We start from the raw sequence: 19802 nt of genomic DNA on the forward strand, positions 1-19802 counted from the left end.
CATCGGAAATTCACCAACCTGGTCACCACCATGTACCTCAGGCACGCCAACATCTTCCTAGGCGACTTCAACCTTCCAGGCAACAAGGCCACCAAATTGATTAAGGAAGCTCTCCTCGACTTTCTCGACACCCTCAGCCTCACACAGCACACAAAACACCCAACACATGAGAAAGGTAACATTCTCAACCTCAACATCACCGCCCTGTCTTCCCTCCACTACCAAGGCATAAAATAAGCAGTGTTGCATGGCAATTTGCTATACAATTCTGAAGATTTGCTAATTAAATTGCACTTGTGTAGCAAAAGCTAGCTATTTAAGTTACTCTGTTCAATGTAAGCACAGATGCTTTCCTCTTGCCTTCAGGGCTCTTCCCACCCTCTTTTCTCTGTTCACGGCAAGTTCAAAGAGGCTTATTGAGAGAGAGTGCAGCAGTAATCCTCTTTTCCACCTAAGTGGCAAAGACCGGTGTGGGAGTGCTTTTTGTTCTTCAAATAATTGCAAACCAGAAGTAATCTGGCTGATACTTTTATTAAGCTACTACATCCTCTCTGCCAAAGACCAGTATGAATTAACTTTACATATTTTTTTAAAAGACAGTCCTGCAATTCCATTTCTAAAAATGTAAATTGTTACGTAACGCATAATTAAAGTATTGCTATTGTAAAACATTGCATTGTCTGCATGGTTTATAGTAAAGTGAAGGTTACCCCAGTCTCATAGTGTCAACTATATTTAATTTGATTGGGGAAGATGCATCATATTGGCGAGTGATCACTTTTGAAAATGCACATTATCATACGGCCAAAATCTTTTGATGGCAAACCTAGGTCTGTAACCTGCTGGTTGCATATATCTTGTAACTGGTGCTAAACCCATGAGATGATCCCATACTCCTTCACATTCTATCTTACCCTGTTGCTTTATACCTGCTACCCTGAAAGTGAGATGGCTGCAAACTGCAGTTAGTTTCTCTGCCAAATACGCCCGCCACTTTGCTTCGTCTCTTACTTTCTTTCCTCTTACGTAATGAATGCAAAAAGCTAGCTAGAAGGTAGTGATCAATAGTTCCATCCAGTCTGTATATCTACACGTTTACTGCACTACCATACAAACTCCAGAGCTTGCTTTACTCTGATAATGGTTGCATTATATATTCGCACCTGAGGGAGAGAGCTGGCCAAACAGTTTTCAAAGCCTTTTAATCATATTTATTTATTTGTGTTCAATTATGCAGCTAACCTTTCACATTTTACAGGCACTCATCCAGGGATTGCAAAGTCTTTTCGTCCACTCGCATAGTTGTGTAGATTTTATGTAGAGCCTGTACCATTTGCAGGGGATGTTTGAAACTTTTATTTAACATTTAGTTTGTCTGCAGTAAATGTTAAATAAGTTTCACTCTGCATGGCTGGCTTGTGGTTGGCAACAGTGTGCCAAACATAAAGTGGGTTTGTGGTTACATGCACCATCACATTTAAACTTGTCATCCGTTGCCATTGGTTAAGTGCATTTCTCTTAGGTCGAGTACATAAACTGAGATATTCGGCCTGCAGGTCTAGTGGAATGTAAAGAATTTGCAAGGTCTGACTCATCTCATTGATGTCTTACTTCAATAGTACAATGTGAGAGAGGCATGGTATCACAAGTAGACACTGACACAAGAGCTGCATGTTTCAAAACCTTTATTGATGGTTTAAAAGGGGTTGGAAAACTCCTATCTTGCCCTGTGTGAGAAACCAGAAGGTGTCTCATCCGCTAGTCTCTGGGGATTTCGCTCTCAGCTGGCCAGTGCACAGCCATCGCTTTTGGATCCAGACCCTGGGAGTGGACCAGTGCGGGAGTGGGACACCTGATGGCGAGACTGTGTCTCCCCTTCCTGTAACACTTTTACCCCATCCTACCCAATAGGATATTTAGAAACTCAACCCCCACAAACCCTTTTCCTTGACTAACACTTTCTCACGGACAGCCCGCTCTTGGAGAAAACAGACTCGCACCCAAGCATTGTACCTGACATGTCCCATTACTATGCTCAGGCAATGTCAGGCAATTAATGGTAATCATTCACACCAGACTTCAATTAAACATCCCCACACAGAGAAAGGCGGAGCACGAGAGCACACTCGGAGCGAGGCAAAACACACGAAGGAACAGCAGTTTCAAGCAGGTAACTGAACCAGGGGAGAAAGACGGCAAACCAAGAAGGGTTCGCACCTTTCTGCCAGCAAACTGTTACTTTCAAGAACCCTGCAGATCAGAAAGCGTATGATCAGGAAACCAGGCTAAAGAATTCTGTATTGTGTGTCGGAGATACCGGAGGCCCTCCCGCGCAGCTGACCAAGTAGGGGAGGAGCAGCATCCACCGTGCTACCGTCTTTGGCTCCAAGAACAAAGTAGCACCAGAGAGATCACCACAGCCGGCAGTGAGTTGTGGAGGCCGATGCAAAACCAGTCTGTGCTGAAGTCAAGGTTGCAAGCGGCAACATTGCATAACGAGTGGAGGAACGAACATCGTTAAATGCGTGTAATGAATGACACGAGTAAAGCTAAATTGCTGATGAATGTTTGAACTTTGAGAAGTACAGATACGATACCAGTGACGGTGGTCTGGCACCGCATGGGTGCTCAATCGAAGGTCTCTGAAAAAGGTATACAGCCAAGAGGTGGCAAAAACTAAAGTAAGAACATTGTGTGAAGTGAATCGAAGTGGTCCTTAAGCAAAACCCATCGCACATTCGAAAGTCTTACATTTTTTATATCAAGAGGAAAACTTACTAAGTGAGATTGCATGTTCCGAGCCTGAACGAGGGAGATCAAATGTGAATATTAGAAATGAGAACTTGTACATGTGAAAACCCTGATAAGAAAGGAACCTTGGTGCTCATTTTGTTACTACAGGCCCTCTGCAGTAAGAAACATGTATTGGAAAGGAGGCTTTGGCAAATGCCCGGATACCTATGCTTTGAACTGTATCCTCGTGGCAGAGAAGCCAGAGTGTGTGCGAAGCTCGAACATGCCTCATTAACCCGTGCTGAAAACGTGGGTAAGCGAAGTCAACTGCTCAACTATCCTGACATATTATTTCTTGAACACTTTTCTTTTTGCATACACTATTGTATCACACCATTTTGTATTTATAAATAAGGATTGGCAATAGGTTAGTATAGGCCCTTTTATTTTGACAGACTCAACTAGGACTGCTTTATTATTTGATGGTTTTAGCTTGCTCCCATACTTAGATTTGGGTTTAGATGGGCATTTAACCAACCCATTTAAGTTCAATAAACACCCTTGAACGCTGATCACTTGTGTCTGTCGTCACTGTTTGATACCATGCCTTCCTTACACCTATAACTAAGATGGGAGTATTTGTGACCATCAAACAAAAAGAAAATACAGTCCTTGTCAGTCCTTTGTCAAAATAAAATGGCCTATACTAATAAACCTAATGCCTGCCCTTTTTCTAATACAATAAATGTGCAAAGGGAATGTGTAATGCAAAAAGGAAAATCTGTGTTCAAAAGAAATGTCAGTATGGCTGAGTAAACGCCCAGCTTTTGTAGCAAAGTAAGGTGGCACACTTGGACCTTGCGATACACTCTGGCTTCGGACACAAGGATGCAGATCGTTACATGGACCAGGGCCCACTTGGCCTTCCACGAAGAGTCACTAGGTTTTCCGCTGGACCGCTCGGCTTTCTCACTCCAGCCCAGGTGACCTTTTAGCTTGTAACACAGTTCAGTAAAAGTTAGTTTCCTTCTGATTACCACAATTCAGTACAGGTTCCCCTCTGCCGGGCTCAAGCCTCCTTTCACTTTTCTTCTGCTGTCGAAGACTTTCGAAACTGCAAGGCTTTTGCTCTTACGTCGGCATGACCACTTCGACTTTCTTTCCTCACACGCCACTTTTTCTCTCCTACACCAAGACCTCTTGGTAAAATTTAGTTTTGAGCACAGTACGTATTTCGAAGTTCAAATATCTCTCAAATCCAGGTTTCCCTCTGCCGGGATAACAGTTCAAATCTTGCATCTCAATTTCTTTCTCTTCCCGCTGCTTCTACGGCATCCAACATTTCAGAGACTTACGATTGGGCAATCTTCTTTCACTGGACCACTGTTACTTTGTATCTTTAAATTCCAGTTCTTTACAATACTTTACTTTCTCTCGTGTCTTATCGGCACACGCGCAACCTTCATTCGTCGGATACTGTTGCCGTCAAGTTTCATTTGACACAGCCCGGACTATCCTTGCTTTCATCAACTCACCGGCTGAGTTAATTCATTTTCATCTTTCGCGTCTTTGATCCTCAAGTCAAGGCTGATGCCACAACTGCTGCTGTACCTTCTCAACTATGCCGCTCACCTGGGAGGGTGCCTGGTATCCTTGAAACACTTCTTCCTCTCTATGGCTTAGCTTCCTTGCGCAACCTTCAAGGCCCTTCGGAGGTATCAATCTCTTGCTGGGGTGTCCAAGGTTTCTCCGTACCTCGGTTCCACCCCTTGGCCCGTCGCTCTGCTAGGCCTGGTTCTCAATCGCCCTGGAAGAACTGCTCCTCGTGCATCGTCTTGCTCAGAGTGTCTGTGTTCCACCTTTTAAACATGTGGGGAGAGCCGGTGGGTACCAGATGTATGCAATTAAGATCAAGTGCCTGACCCTGCCTGATCTTATTAGTGGGACATGTCCAATGTATTGCATGGGTGGTACTCCTTTTAGCCTCAGACCTTCTCTTCCTCAGCACAGTGTTTGTGTAAGAAAGGGGGTGGGGGATCTGGGAAGTTGGAAAAACTGATAAAATAGGATGGGACAGGGGTATTTGGAAAGTGGGGATACCACAACTTGCCATCAGGTGCTCCTCACCCACTCCCAGAGGACCCCTCACCCATTTGATCCACCCGTAGGGTCTGTATCCAAAGGCGATGGCGATGCCCTGGCCACCTGCGTAAGGGATCCCCGGGGTCTAGGCAGTGAAACACCTTCTGGTTTTTCACAACACAACTGCTGTATGGATGCTCATTTGAAGAAATAACTTGTGGTAATATTAAAAATATGAGTACATCATTGCTAATCTAATGAGTTTATTTGCTAAGCAAGAACATTTTCATTAGCAAAACCCTGCTAATCAATTATTGAAAACAAATGTATGCCTTGACTACAGCTCTCCTCTACCACTTAACTGGTCTGACCACCTAGCCGTTGTTTTCAACATCCTACACACCACCCCAGTCAAGCACTCGCAGCAAATACCCATCATACAAACCTTCGGTCCTTCAAGAACTTACCAGTGGAATCCCTCACGGAAGAGACCTCACCAACCTCCACCTTTACATGGACCGAACACCCCCAACCGAACTGCAAAACCCTAATGGAGGCACAAACACCACCCTTGCAGCCTCCACCGACCGACACGTGCCTCTGAAACAACGCACCTGTACACCAAAACCATCAGCACCCTGGTACACGCAAGAACTCGACCTTAGCCAAAGACTCACCTGGAAACGAGAGAAAACCTGGCGCCGCTCCAGGATCGCATCTGATCTGGTGCTCCTCCAGGATCTCCGAGTGACCCGCCAACAACTCAACACAGCCAAGGCCTCCTACTATAAGAAAACCGTAGCAGAATCCGACAACAAAAGCAGAGCCCTCTTCAAAGCGGTCAGGCACTGCATCAAACTGCTACCCGCCCCTGCCATATCACACTCCATCGAAAAAATCCACCGCCATCAAAAGCTCCATCAGCAAAATCAGCAAGATTCACCAGCACATAGACACCAGTTCTGCTTCCACAGACCCACCTTACCTCCCTCCCCGCAAAATCTCCACACCCTGGACAAATTCAAGACACTCAACAGAGGACCTGGTAGAAACCCTGGCTGCCCTCAAATCCACATCGTATACAGACGACATCCTTTCAGCATTCATCCTCAAGACCCTCGCCACAGAAACTCTCCTTCCCTTCCTGGAGATCATCAACCGCTCCCTAACTTAAGGCACCTTCCCATCGACCCTAAAAAAAACAGGACAAATCCTCCCTCTAATAAAGAAACCCACTCTGGATCCCGACAACCTAGGTAACTATTGCCCCATCACCCATCGTACCTTCCTAGGTAAGATCGAGAAAGCGGTAGCCGCACAACAACAGCAACACATCGACACCCAAACGTACCAATCCGGGTTCAGACCCAGGTGCAGCAACCATACAGGTGGTCAATGATGCCCTCAACATCCTTGATGACGGCCACCCCGGCCTCCTGGTTCTACTCGGCTGCTTTCGACACAGTAGACCACCAGGTGCTTATGGACACTCTACATCAGCGCATGGGGATCAGCAACCTTGTCCTATGCTAGTTCAAGACCTACTCGCCAGCCACCAGCAGTTTGTTCAAAATGGACTCCTCGATCGGCAATGCTACCCATCACCTGCGGAGTCCCGCAGGGTTCCATCCTCTCCCCAGTGATCCTAAATCTATACATAGTTGCTGGGAGCCCTCCTAGCCACCCACAACATCCGCATCCAACAATACGCTGATGACTCAGACACGCAACTATACCTCAAGATCGACTCCATCAATGACATCCATATGCTCAAAACCTGCCTCTCACAGATCCATTCTTGGATGTCCAGTGCATACTTGAAACTCAACCCCTCCTGGACCGAATTCCAACTGCTCACCAGAAACACTGAACAACCAGCCATACCAACCTGGCTATCAACCATGTATTCTGAGGGATTCACACCTGAGCTCACCTCCTGTGAAAAAGTCCCTCGGGTTCCGCTTCGACAAACCCCTCTCCTTCAAGACACGCATAGCTAAAAAACTCTTACAGTTTGGTATTTGCTCTCCCTCCTGCAGAAAGTCAAGCCCTTCATCCCTCCGGACAGCTTTAGATCCACTGTTTAAGCACCTGCATGGGGGCAATGTACTCCTCAAAGGCCTTCCGCTGTCCTCCTTTGTGCTCCTGAGAAGTGTCTTACACGCAGCTGCATGCCTCATCAAGGGTCTACGCAGATACAACCACATTACACACGCCCTCATCCACCTTCGCTGGCTCCCAATGCATGCACAAATCGCCTTTAAGTCTTGCTGCATCATCTATAAGGGAGTCTCCCTCAAGGCACCCAGCTACCTTGCAGAGAAACTCTGCATCTCCGGCGGACAGCGCACCACCAAAAGCCAGTACACATTTACACTTAAAATATGCTACTTGAAACCAGCCTTCTCTGCGTACGTCCTAAGACTATGGAACCTCCCCTGTCGGCATCAGACTCGCCCCCACGCTCCTACAATTCAGAAAAGAACTCAAGACCCACATCTACAAGGAATCTCTCTGCCTCAATATCTAGGCCATCACATCACACTTAGCGTCTCCACACTAGCTAGACACCGCCCACCCCTGTCATCCCTGCCACCCAGTACAGATGCCCCTCCTCTGTGCCCCACCCCCGCTGTATATCTGTTCTGTTGTTACCTCTGAAAAGCATGCTGCTATGCATCTGTACTGTTGTTTACCTCTGTAAAGCTCCCCGTTATATATCTGTATTGTTGTATACATCTGTAAAGCACTCTGTTGCCTCTTGAAGCTAGGTTCGCACTCAATAATAATAATGTGGCCTCATATGGATCCATGTCTTTTCGAAAGTGCCATTTTTATACACTGCATTGCACGATGATATTGACTTATGACGATTTGTTTAAAATGTTTTGATGCAACTCTCACTGTAATCGATACTTTTTGCTGCTCTTCAAATGAGTTATCACACCTATTTTCTTTTTTTGTCTTTACAGTTCTAATGCAACATCTTTAAAAAGGGATTCTTTTTATTTTTTATTTTTTTCCTTTGGATCTACTGATTGCCAAGATGGCGTGTGAGCTGTTTCTACTCTCCTCCATTTGGTTCCTGTTTGTTATTTTCTGGATGGAAACAATCAGCGTTTGGCTTTTTCTTTGTAACTTCTATCAGGATCGAGCTTTTTACCACTGGGGCGAGAGGTCAGTCCTACCAATGTGCTTGCTATTTTCATTTCTGTCCTTTTCATCTCTCATTTCACAGCTGTACTTTGTCGAAAAGAAGTTGCTACATGCATTAAAGTATGGTCCGGTTAATGAGGACACCCAGCTTGGAGACCAGAGCTGTTGTTTTCCTACAGGCGCATTGTTGATGACGTACACGTTTACCTAGAAATGTTATGGCTTGTAAACACCCTTCACCCTCCGATTGCAATCCACCTGCTCAATAAAATCTGAGTGAGGGTTAAACATTCAAATTTGCTAATGAACTAAAAACTGCATTCTCATTATTTAATATAAAATAACTTTGCCAGGGTTCGATCTTTCATAGTCATGTGCTTTGGTGAGACTTGGAATAGTAGGTATAGTAAAACAGCAATTCAAAAAATGGTATATTACAGTAGCCTAGTCTCCTCATACTTACCCTTTTTCCTGGCAGCTGATGTGGTATGTAGGCTCCAAGCTCTCTTTTACCACATGCCATGTAACGAAGTGATCAAATTCTTGTAATTTTCATTGAGTGCTATCGTAGAAATAAACGCACTTGGAAAAACAGAATCTGACCTAAAGATAGTGAGCTCTAATTTGGGGGGTGTCTCGATGGAAGACAGTGCCGTTATGTTGCGTTAGAGGGGAAAACACTGTCATGGATCCCTTCAAGGAGTTGACTTTTGGGAGTAGTGTCCGTTCCTTTTTACAGCTTCCCTATCTGTCTAGCAAAAAGGAAAGTGAAGGGTATAGCAAAGCCTTGTAAATCTAAAAAAAAAAAAAAAAAGCTTTCATTCTAAGGTGTTTTTTTTTAATGTAGTTTTTAACGAAACAAATTACATTGAAAAAACAAATTGAAAGATATAGGGCAGGTGGCGTTAAAGCAGTGGGGAGGGAGTTGGGGTAGGGTAAATGATATAGGGAATGGAGGGCTTGGGGGGGATCCCCAAATATAACCGAAAAAAATGTAGTTTTATTTCAAAAGTATTTCTTTGAAAACAGTTATTTAGAAAAAATGAATGTTGGTAAAACAACATAGAACCCTTCTAAGCCATGTATCCTGAAAAACCGAGGGCAAGCTTTTGGAATGTCAAGTCTACCTACATTGCTGTTATGGTGTTGATTGCTAAATCAGACATGGCTTTAATTTAAAAAATGTTAAAAGCTAGGCAAAGGAACCAGACCTGCTGGTTGAATGAGGCTAGTTATGTGTTATAACGGGATTAATTAAAAGGAAATATCAGTGTTCTAACTTTACTAAAAAAGGGAGACGTATCTTCAGCAAAGAAAAGTTCAGACTCACAAGAAAATGCTTGAACTGAAAGGGGTGGGGGCTTATGAAAGATAAATAATGGTTTGACTGGGCCCTTACTATGTCTGAACCCACCTTCAGGCAAGCCAGCTGTCTGCTAGTAGACCATCCATTAGCTTGCTGTCCACAGGTGTGCAAAATATTCTCAAACCAGGTTTGTGGGAAACCTTTTGTGGGAAAAATTGCATTATTGGCATCCTTGGACTGTCAAACATTTAGCATGCTAGTGTTCTGAAGCACAGGAACACCGTGATTTGCACAAGATCAAAGCACTCTGGAACCTAGGTAAAGCCCAGGTTTGGCACAAGATCTTCAGGTCCCAAAGTCAGCAAGTTGGCATTTTACGACATCTCCATTTCCCCTACTCGCCTTTCTTCTTTATTTGATATTACCCTTTATACAAGTGTCAATGTTATCATCGCTAAGATTCCCCCACATTCATCTGATACGAAAGCTGACGCGGATGGGGGCTCAATAATGGACAAGTAGGGTTTCTGAGATGAGAACCGTTGGCATCATTTCACCAAAACTAAAAGCATAGTATAAAGGACATCACGCAATAATTATTATTATTTGGGTATGTATTGAGCGTGGGCCAAGCTTCTGGGCTCAGTGGGGCTCTTTACAGGTCATAGGGGAGGGGGGGCACAGTGCGGGATGCAGAGATACAAGGGAGCTAGGAGCAAACAACAGAGAAGAGTGGGGGCGAGCAACTAAGCAACAAGGGATCTACAAGCAGCCAGGGGAGGAAACGGGGGTGCAGATCACCTCAATGGTCCCTGTTTGTGCTATATCTTGATTGGAACTCCGATTGGTAGGACTGAAGGAAATTGTTGGCTTCGATGTGCGGGAGTTGCCTGGCTGCTGTTTTCTCCAGGATCTTGCCTAGGGAAGGCAGATGGGTAATGGGGCGGTAGCTGCTGAGGTTTTCTGGGTCTAGTGTTGATTTCTCGACATTAATTGACGACTCAGTGACCTCCCAGGTAGGGACATTGATGGTCCACAACCATTAAACAGTAATTATTAAATCTCTGAGACTGCAGTGATTGATAACCAGCACCTATAAAAATGACAAATGCTGAAGGCATACTATTCATTTTATCAAAAGCTAACCGGTAAGAATTTGGATCGTTCGATCATGATGGAGATTGCAAAGTTTACAAGCAAAAACCTGTTGGTAGACACTGTTACGTGTAAATGATATCCAAGCTCATAATCCACATGCTGGATGAAAAGGTGTATCATTTAACCACTACGCCATACTTTTTGTCAAGTAATTTTGGTGCACTATTCTGACACCTAGGGGTGCTCAGTGATTTGTCTGTTGCCAAACACTTCGGTCAAATGCAGAAGTCTGGATTAGAATTTGGATATTCTTGTATCCAACCTAGTTGCTGGGGTGCTTCTGGAACTTTTCACTCTACAATTATTTTGATTTAATGTAGCATATGATATCAGTGTTCAGTTTATTTCCATGAACTCCTCTGTTTGACAGATAAAGAAACAGATGTACAGGGATCTGAAGTGTGATTGGCCCCAGATTGCATAGTTTTGTTGAATCGTGGAAGCTAGGTAAAACATCCATCTCTTCTGGTCTTCTAGTCTGTATTGTTTGCTGTTAGGAAAGATTTCATAATTGTAGGTAATTTTCCCTCCATGTGGCAACCCCCAAACTTTTTGCTGCTGTTTTACACCCTGATCTAGACTTTGCCAGAGAAGCGCAGCCTTCCGCCGCACTCCTCTGGGCTTTCGCTCAATTCTTATGGGGAAACTGTCATGCCTTTAAGACAGTCAGTACTGGGAGACTTCGTTTCCCTTAGTCCTTTCCTCATGTTGCAGCTTTTGTGCAACATGAAACAAGAGTGCACCGTAACTTACATTACCGCGCTCTTGGTTCTCTAGTCATTCCAAAGGCCCTAGAAACTCTCACTGGACTTATTATGAACTGTGCAAGTGTGTTACGGACGGGACTGGTGGCAGCTATCGTTTCTCTTGTGTTTTGAACCCTTTTTTGCCATGTTATCCGCGCTTAATGAGTTTGGCACAAATGAGTGGCCTGGCTCCAAAATGGCCATGCCACGAGGTTCTTTGTCCTGTCCGCTGACCGTCTTGCCCCTTCACCTTCCCCCAGGTCGAGCCAACTCGGAGCAGTCCTTATTTGGTCATGCACTTTCCTGCGAAACCCCAAAGCTTTTGCGGGCTTCTGCATGCCTTGTGTGTTCCTCCAGGATGTGGGCTGGGATGTCTGGTCCTATACACATCCTGGGTGCCAGAGAGTCTGGAGTGTCCTGAATGCCTGGGACCACCGTGGTCCGTGATAGGTCCACGTATGGTGTGAGTGTTTATGAGCAGATCTCCCATTGGGTCCTCTCCGTTTTGGCACAAAGGGAACTTTGGATAAGAGGAGGCTGGAAACACCACTACCATGTCGATCTCCTGAGTTCACAACAAACAAGGGATAAGGAGCCAAGTATCCTGCAACAAGAAGCTGAGTTGAGGAACCGCTGGTGACCCGCTGAAGGTTTGGCACCCTGAACTGCTGTCGTCCTGCGAGACCCCTCTGCATCTGACCGTCCAAGAAGGTCTGCGAAGGCGCTTCGACCCATTGGAATAGTGGGATCAACTATTCCCGGCACCTTCATCAAACCCGGCAAGTAAGCCTCTTCGGAAGTGTCCCTGGGCCAACCAGTGGGCTGACCAGTTTATGAAGGACGCTTTGCTCTGTCACCGCCGCCGTTTTGGGGAAGCCCTCGAAACTTGGTTTACTGCTTGCTCTGCGTCCACGGCACCCTCACACCGAATTTCGTACACTTGGCATTCCCAGGTCTGAAGTGAGACGAGCGCGTCGGACCAGAGTAAACGCGGGTTGCCGTGTTGCCCTGCTGTGGTAACAACCTGTGCACGTCCGCTGCATTTGGGACACCCTCTACCCTGCATCCTGCTACGCAGAATCTACATGGTGTCGAGACCTCCTGATCATCGCAGCTGAACCTGCCAGCAACGTGAACTGAACTGGAGAAGTCTGGGTCTACCTGCGTCGGGGACCGGTGAGTAGTCCATACCCCAACCAGTGGCCCCTCGCGCAGGAGCCCGTTTCTTTTCTACCGCTGTTACGAAATAGCGACTCTATCCCGCACTCACCCTGCCTCTGCCCTCAAGTGGAGGCCTTGCTTGAGTAGTGGGGACTTGTTCTGCATCGCTTCATTCACCTTCCTGAACTGCCTGATATCCTCGAAGAGGCCCTCTTTTGTCCATTGGCACCAGCACATGCAGGTACTTTTGAGCATAAGGCTCCTCTCTTCGTAGGGCTCAGACTTCCACCTAGTTAGGTGTATTTCAGATGCGAACTGGGTCTAATGATTACTTGCACTGCCTGTTTTCCTCCCCATCTAGGTGGTCGACATATTACGTGCTCCTAACTCCTTAGACCCCTCGGTCTTGTATATATATTGTATTGATTGTGATGTGTTGGTTTACTTTAGTATTATTGTGATTCTTTGCTATGGACGATGTTACAAAGGCCTTGTAATAAATGTGTCTATATTTTTAATATAACACCTGTCTGGAGTAATTTGTAAGTGTCTTTGCTTTGTGTGCTCATTGAGGTCTTTCCGTCACCCTCACCCCTCTTGAGACTTAGTCTTGACCGCCGCCATCGCTACCCTGATTGGTCTGGCTTGTCCAGAGGTTACCCTGTTCCAAGAAACTAGGCTGGCCTTCTGAACCTCTGCCCCTCCAGGTCCGAGTTCAGAAATCCATCTTAACATTTGCCATTAAGCCACATTATGGTTGATTGCCTGCCTACTTGTCAAAAACGCAAACTCTGCTTGATGACCCTTATCCCAAATCCTCTCTGATGGCTATTCCTGCAAGCCCTATTTGGAGCCATTATTGCTCTTTAAGAGGCAGTGTGGGTGTTATTGTCCAATATGCATGTGCAAAATGGGTTTGGAATACAAAATGTGGGTCTTCATTAAAGGAATCTTAGTCAAGAAACCACTTCAAACTGCCCGAAAAAGGGTAATGCTTGCTTGTACAGTGACTGTATACTTTTCCTGAAAATGAAAGATTTTTCACTTTGATCCATGGTTTGTGGGAATTTGTGGTGGGGGTTTGTGGTGAAGACAAGAAACTCCACTCAGCTGTATTCATACTGCAGGCACTTTCATCTGTTAGTATGTTTGAGCAGCAGTAGAGGTTTTCCTGTCTATTGTGATTCCCCTTTTTACACCACAAATGAACTTCGGTGCAGGGGAGAGGCAGGAACAGAGCAGCTGACAAACACCAACTCCAGCACTTGGAAGCCAACAGCCAAAAGCTGTTGGCTTCTTGTCTTCTTGTCTTCACCAGTTCGTCACAAGTTTAACCACTAAAGATACAGTGCATGAAAATAAACTGAATGCGCGGCATCCGTTTAGGAGCCGGATGAAAATGCCGATTAAAGTTACCATACACGTCCCAAAGAAATTGAGAAACACTCAGATGTTCTATTAATGGGAAAGTATCTATTACTGAAAACAACAAAATTGTCTCTGTCCTGAAGACGGCCACTATTACCATCAGAACCAACGGCACCCGAGAGAGTTCCGTATGAGTCAGAAAGGCCGAAACATATGTCGACTTGCTAATAGGAACTTTTTCACTTTCTTGATTCCTATCTCTCACTTTCAGTAAATTGCAAAAGGGCAGCTGGCGCATATCAAGCAACTCGCAGTTACCCTACACCAACATAGGTAAATTAGAACAGAGTGGTTAAGAATCAAAACACAGAACTAGATCACCCGCTCTGGTCAAAAAACCTTTAAGGCATACATTACAGTTGGGAGACTCCAATATATTTGACTCTTCCCTGAAATTATATGTGTCCATGCTTGCAGTAATACACACTGTTTTTCCCGTTACCTTTCTCCATGTAATCTGGCATCTCGAAAGGTCTGGTGGGTTTACACCAGTTAGATTGTAAGTGACTAGCACAGTTTGTTTTTTTAGATCTAGGCGCTTGAATGCCCTTTTTATTTTAGGCATGTGTTGTCTGAACAATAAAAATAAATAGAAAATATTTTTGTAAATTACACGTGGTATGAGTAATCTTAAAATTACATGAGATTACCTTGGATTTAACCTGGTGTGACTCAGGGTCTTAAGGTAGGGGAAGGCGACCTATTATCCTTTGCTTTCAGTGTATCAGTCTCCCATTGATAGTCCCCCCGCTAACAAAAAACTGGGAGTACCCAATTTTGAAATACTGCTTTATACACTGTCATCAAGTTTAAGACCCTTGCATCCAGGGAGGTATGAAGAGGGCTAGTTCCTGACCGAATGTAAATGAAACCTTAGAAAAATATCCCCAGATGATGAGTTTGTGACTCGCATGATCACACCTCTGACAAGAGGTAGATGAGGTTAATATTCGGACAAGATTCGAGTTTTCTCAAGATGAATGGGTCCCCTGACTTGTTTGATCTAAATATGATACCATGTACAAAGGATTGCATCCTCTAGGATTCAAGGCAAAACAAAGAAAAGCCTGTGCTTGATCGCACTTAGCAGAAGTGATGGGAATATGAACATAAAAAGCCCCTTTTTCAGTGCCTTCGGTGCTTGGTACACTGAAAAGAAACTCCAAGCTGCAGGTAGCACCTCCTACATATTTGAGAGGACAAACCATCATAGATTCTGCAGGATTTGATGCAGCCCGCAGGGGTCTTTGAATCAATCAATACTGTTTTCTGTAGACTCAGAAATAGAGTGCCAAAATGTGGATGCATTCTGAGTTTTAGAGATTAGGCTTTCCACACTTAAGGCATACAGTGTCATTTCCATGCTGTCTGGATATGACCGGAGATGTGGCACAGGGTGAATGAACCCTCCCCTAGAATTCTGTATGAAAACAAAAAGGAAGTCCACAATATTCTTGTGATTAACCTAATCTGGACAAATCCAGCAAAGGTTTTAAGAAGATTGTGAACATTGCTATCTTGAAAAGGGTAGTTAAAAGTACAGCTTTCAGACTATCTTGGATATGACCTTTGACAGTGAAGAATTCTTTGGCAACAAGTTTGATGCACTTTAGGATATTAGGACAGATGTGTAATGTTTGCTAGGACCCCGAAAACGGTTTCTCGTGCCACCCTTTTCAAAGAGCCAAAGGGAGAACTTCAGGAGTAAATAGCCGGTCTCATTAATAAGATGCCATAGATACCAAAGAGAGCAGTCCTACCAGGGATACCATAGCAGAAACGAGTGTCTTTCTGAAGCTAGAACGAGTCTGCAAAGCGGGCCTGACCCTCTGGTTACTTTGTCCTAATTTCTCTCACCCACCCCCAGTCTTTCAGCACTCTGTAAGGGGAGAGTAGCTCAGCATTACTATCACTCACTGGAAACAATGGATCATCCTACAACAGAGTCCTACATTGGATTTCACAAGAAAACCATAATGCCTCCCAAGACAAAAAGGAAAAAACACATAAACCATCTGAGACAGTAAGTGCAAAATATGCCAGCAAAATGAACAATGGAGTGAGTTCCCAATACTGAGGAATACAAGGGTGTTAACTACAATTACTTCCTGTTCCAAAAGATACATTTGTTGAGAAAACACAGAAGCATGCTGGGTTTCTCCTTTCTCTGTCATCAAGTGTTCATTGTGGTGATGCCGCAGGCAATCAGTTTTCTTCAGGAAGGCAATTTCCTTGTATTTACTGTGAGAGGCGCATGGTATCAAGAGAGACACAGACTCATAGATGTTAGTTTCAAAATCTTTATTTACTTGGGTTCCTGGGTTGGTGTATTGTCGAACTGTCCCAAACTCTAAAGAGATGGTTCCCTTAACTGATGTTTCTAAAAGCCGTTGACGTGTAATAGTCCCAAATAAAACTATGTCTGTGTCTAAACATGTGCTTGCCCTCACTCTTAACAAAAATGCGATGGGTAGTCTTTGCAAAGGAAAAAAACAGTGGTTCAACTAAAAATAGGAAACCAAGGTTGGTTTCAGGTGGTCTTCTCACCAGGTGTAGTTCGGGCAATGTCACAAAAGCGAGTTCAGTCAAATAGGGCTGTTTGTAACCTTCTCCACAAAGCCCTTACAATATTCTCAACTACTTTTAGTGTCTTTAGTTCCTTTGGGTTCCCTTCCCCAAGCTTCAATCCTTTCAACATTACAAAACAACAAGTCTCCAACTTTGTTAGGCCTCTCGGGGTTCCCTTCCCCAAGCTCGGGCCCCTTCCAGTTCTCAACACAAAATTCAGTTTGTCAGGATGCACTTTGCATTTCCTTAATTTTCATGAAATAATCAACATTCCATTTTGTTGGGCTTCTCAGGGTACCCTTCCCCAAGCTAAGGCCCCTTTTGGATTAAAACACAAGTTCAGCTTGTCAGGATGTCCCTCTCCTTTCAGATACGTTTCTTTCACACACACATCACTTGTGGGGTACAATCAGAGACTTTCAAAACCGCCTGGTTCTATACTCCTCCTAGGCCTGGCCATTCTGATCTGTAACCCCGCTCTTTATTTCTTGCTCCTTCTTTTATACCTTTCACCTTCAGGTGCTTCCTGCACCTCTTCTGGTTCTCCTTTGCTTCTTCCTCGTGCACACTTGCACCTTCCCTTTTGCTTTCCTTTTTTCCACCATGCACTCTTGCACCTTCCTTTTGCTTTCTTATCGTGCCTCTTGCACACTTGACATGCTGTCCTCTCGTTACTGTGCACCTGCTGCACTGTTTAAATGCCTTTCTTTCGCTTTACCTTTCGTCTGCGCTGCTAGCGCAACTTCCTTCTTTCTATTTTTTTTATGATCTCACACCTTTATCTCGCTTTGCGCTGCTTTAACACTCTTTTGCCCTCTCCACTTCAAACGCACGCCGCCCCCCCTGTGTTTCTCTCACTCACCGGGCAGCGTCACTTTGACTAGCAGTCCCTCTGGATACACAGGGTTGAGGTCAGGCTCTCACCACCTGCCCCTCAGTCCCCCTTGGGACCAGCACACGTCCCAAGGGACCGAGATTCTGCCGAACGCCACCAGCAAGATACAGGCTGCCTTACTCCGGCTCCTTGGAAGCATGGCTCCCTAGCCACGCTGCAGCTTCTTTCAAACACCAGGGCAGCGTCTCTGCACGCCGTTCTCATGGCTTCCACTCCTGCTGCTCTCTGCTCCTTAGCTTTTTGGCTCCGGACAGCATCCTCAGCTCGCCCTCCTCCTTGTGAAAATCCACACCTTTTATAGTTGAAAAAAACAGTCAAGTGCAGTCGGGTGTGAATGGTCATTGAGTGCCTGACTCTATTTTTTATTATCAATCTGTTTGTTTTCAGAACAAAACAATACACTACAAAAGTACGACTTATGCATATCGCAATTAGAATCCATACGTATTGTTAGAGTTGACATGAGAGCACCGTTTTTCAGGTCACTGGCAAGATCAATTGTTAGGAGGAATGTTCTAGGTCCCGGCAGTTCATCCTATCAGACCACTTTAGCCAACACCATGCCACTTCCCCCATATCTTTGTGAATTAACCTTGGGCACTCCGCTGAACCCCAGGATGCTGCGATCAGCCAGGTAAGTTTTCTCTTATTTTGTAAAGTCTGTGTCCTCCCATATTCCCAGCAGTGTCAGTTTTGGCTCCAAGGGGATCCGGGCCCCCATCACAGTGGACAATTTTTGTGTGCATTTATCCCAGAAGATTCTAATTTGCGTGCATTCCCAGAGTGTGTGATAAAAAAGTCCCTCCTTCCCTGCCACATCTGAGGCATGCGTCACTGTCTATCTTACCTCACCTGGTGAGCATTGTGCGGGAATAGCATACCCTGTGAAGGATTTTGAATTGTATTAACCGCAACTGTGCCGCCATTCCCACCTCCCTCGGGAATATCAAGGCCTCCACCCATTCCTCCAGTTCTATCCTTCCTAGATCCTGTACCCATTTCTCTTGCAGGTTGGTGAGTTCTGCAGCCCCAAATGCCGTGAGCACTTGGTATAAGGTGGACGTAACCTTAGCAGAGATTTCCGCTATGCATAGGTTAGCCTCGAGCGGGGAACTACTTGGGAACTTCTCCCAGTTAGGGGAATTGGGCTGTGATGGCATGTGATATTTGCATGTACCTAAATCCCTCCCCTGTTGATAGGCCGTATTGCCCCTGTAGCTCCTCAAACGACCGAAGGTATCCATCTTGTGTGATGTCCGCGAGGGTGTCTATTCTGCTCGCTGCCCAGCTCTCAAAATACCCTATCTTCAACAGCTCTCCGAGGTGCGTGTTGTACCATATGGGCTGGTCAAGAGTCGGTTTTCGGCCCCACCCCATATCCTGGTGAGCCTCCACCCACACATGGCATGTTTATGTTTACATTTATATAGCGCGCCAGGTAACCTAGGGCTTAAGGGCGCTGTCAAACGCAAAACATACAAACAGATCAGGGCAAGTACATATAGCGGAATCCAAGCCCTAACTCACCAGTGAGGGTCATACCAAAAAAAGGTCAGAAATAAAATGGAAGCATGTTATGAGAAGAGTACGGTTTTCAGCCCCTTCTTAAAAATCTCTGTGGAAGAGGTGGTCCTCAAAATAGATGACAGAGAGTTCCACTTAAGGAGAGCTGCCGATGTAAATGCGGAATCCCTAGAATTTTTAGTTTTCGGACGTGGCATGATCAATATATTTGTTTCGTCCGATCGAAGGGATCTGATGTTTATTTTTTTTTTTACCATAATTCTGTCAGGTAGAGGGGCATGACTCCATGTACGCATATTCAACCCTAGCCTGCAGAGGTAACCAGTGTAGGCTACAACGGGACTCTGACACATGGTCTCTTCTAGATAGGCATTTTACCACTCTTAACTGCTCCATTCTGTATGACTTGTAACCAATGGATGTCAGATAGCGGCAACCCAACAAGAAGGCTACAGCAATAATCGATCTTAGATCCGATTATAGCCCTTGCCAGAGTTTCAGAATTTGTTTCGGAAATAAAAGGTCTAAGACATCGAAACAACTTGAGGAAATATGAGGCCGCTGAAACTTGAGCATTCATATTCAGGTTTTTATCAAGATAAATGCCCAGTGTTTTGACCTTGCTCATGACCTCTATGTGACCGCTATCTATAGAAAAAGACTCGTACTTGGGTCCTAACATCTCTAATTTGGGCTCTGAGCCAATGAGTAGAAGCTCTGTTTTTGAGCTATTAATGGCTAAGCCATTCCCCACCATCCAGTCCTGAATTTTTTTATATACTTTGTTAATCCTATGTTTGTTTTCCCCATAGAAGCCTGATATAGGGATGACACGTTGTGTGTCGTTCGCGTAATTTGCAAAAGGGATCCCCTCTTTCTCCAACATCTGGAAGAAGGGGATCATGAATATATTAAAGCAGGGCGACACACAGGCTCCTTGTGGGACACCATACGTCAGCGTGGTCGGTTTTGCCTCGGCAATGTCACTAGCCACTCTACTTTGTCTATCCTTCAAAAAGGAGATGACCCAGCTAATGGCCTCATC

The 19802-nt window shown here is 45.0% G+C and overlaps 1 long non-coding RNA gene across 1 annotated transcript in view; it reads left to right on the forward strand.

Moving 5' to 3' along the window:
* LOC138566837 (uncharacterized) overlaps positions 1-19802 on the forward strand; it is a 300267-nt gene that overhangs the window by 159576 nt on the left and 120889 nt on the right. The window contains exon 2 of the long non-coding RNA XR_011302037.1: positions 7788-7992. This is a non-coding gene — a long non-coding RNA (uncharacterized lncRNA). The remainder of the gene's footprint in view (positions 1-7787; positions 7993-19802) is intronic.

This window comes from Ambystoma mexicanum, chromosome 2p, assembly GCF_040938575.1.
Source record: "Ambystoma mexicanum isolate Mex_15411 chromosome 2p, UKY_AmexF1_1, whole genome shotgun sequence".
Taxonomy (NCBI): Eukaryota; Metazoa; Chordata; class Amphibia; order Caudata; family Ambystomatidae; genus Ambystoma; species Ambystoma mexicanum.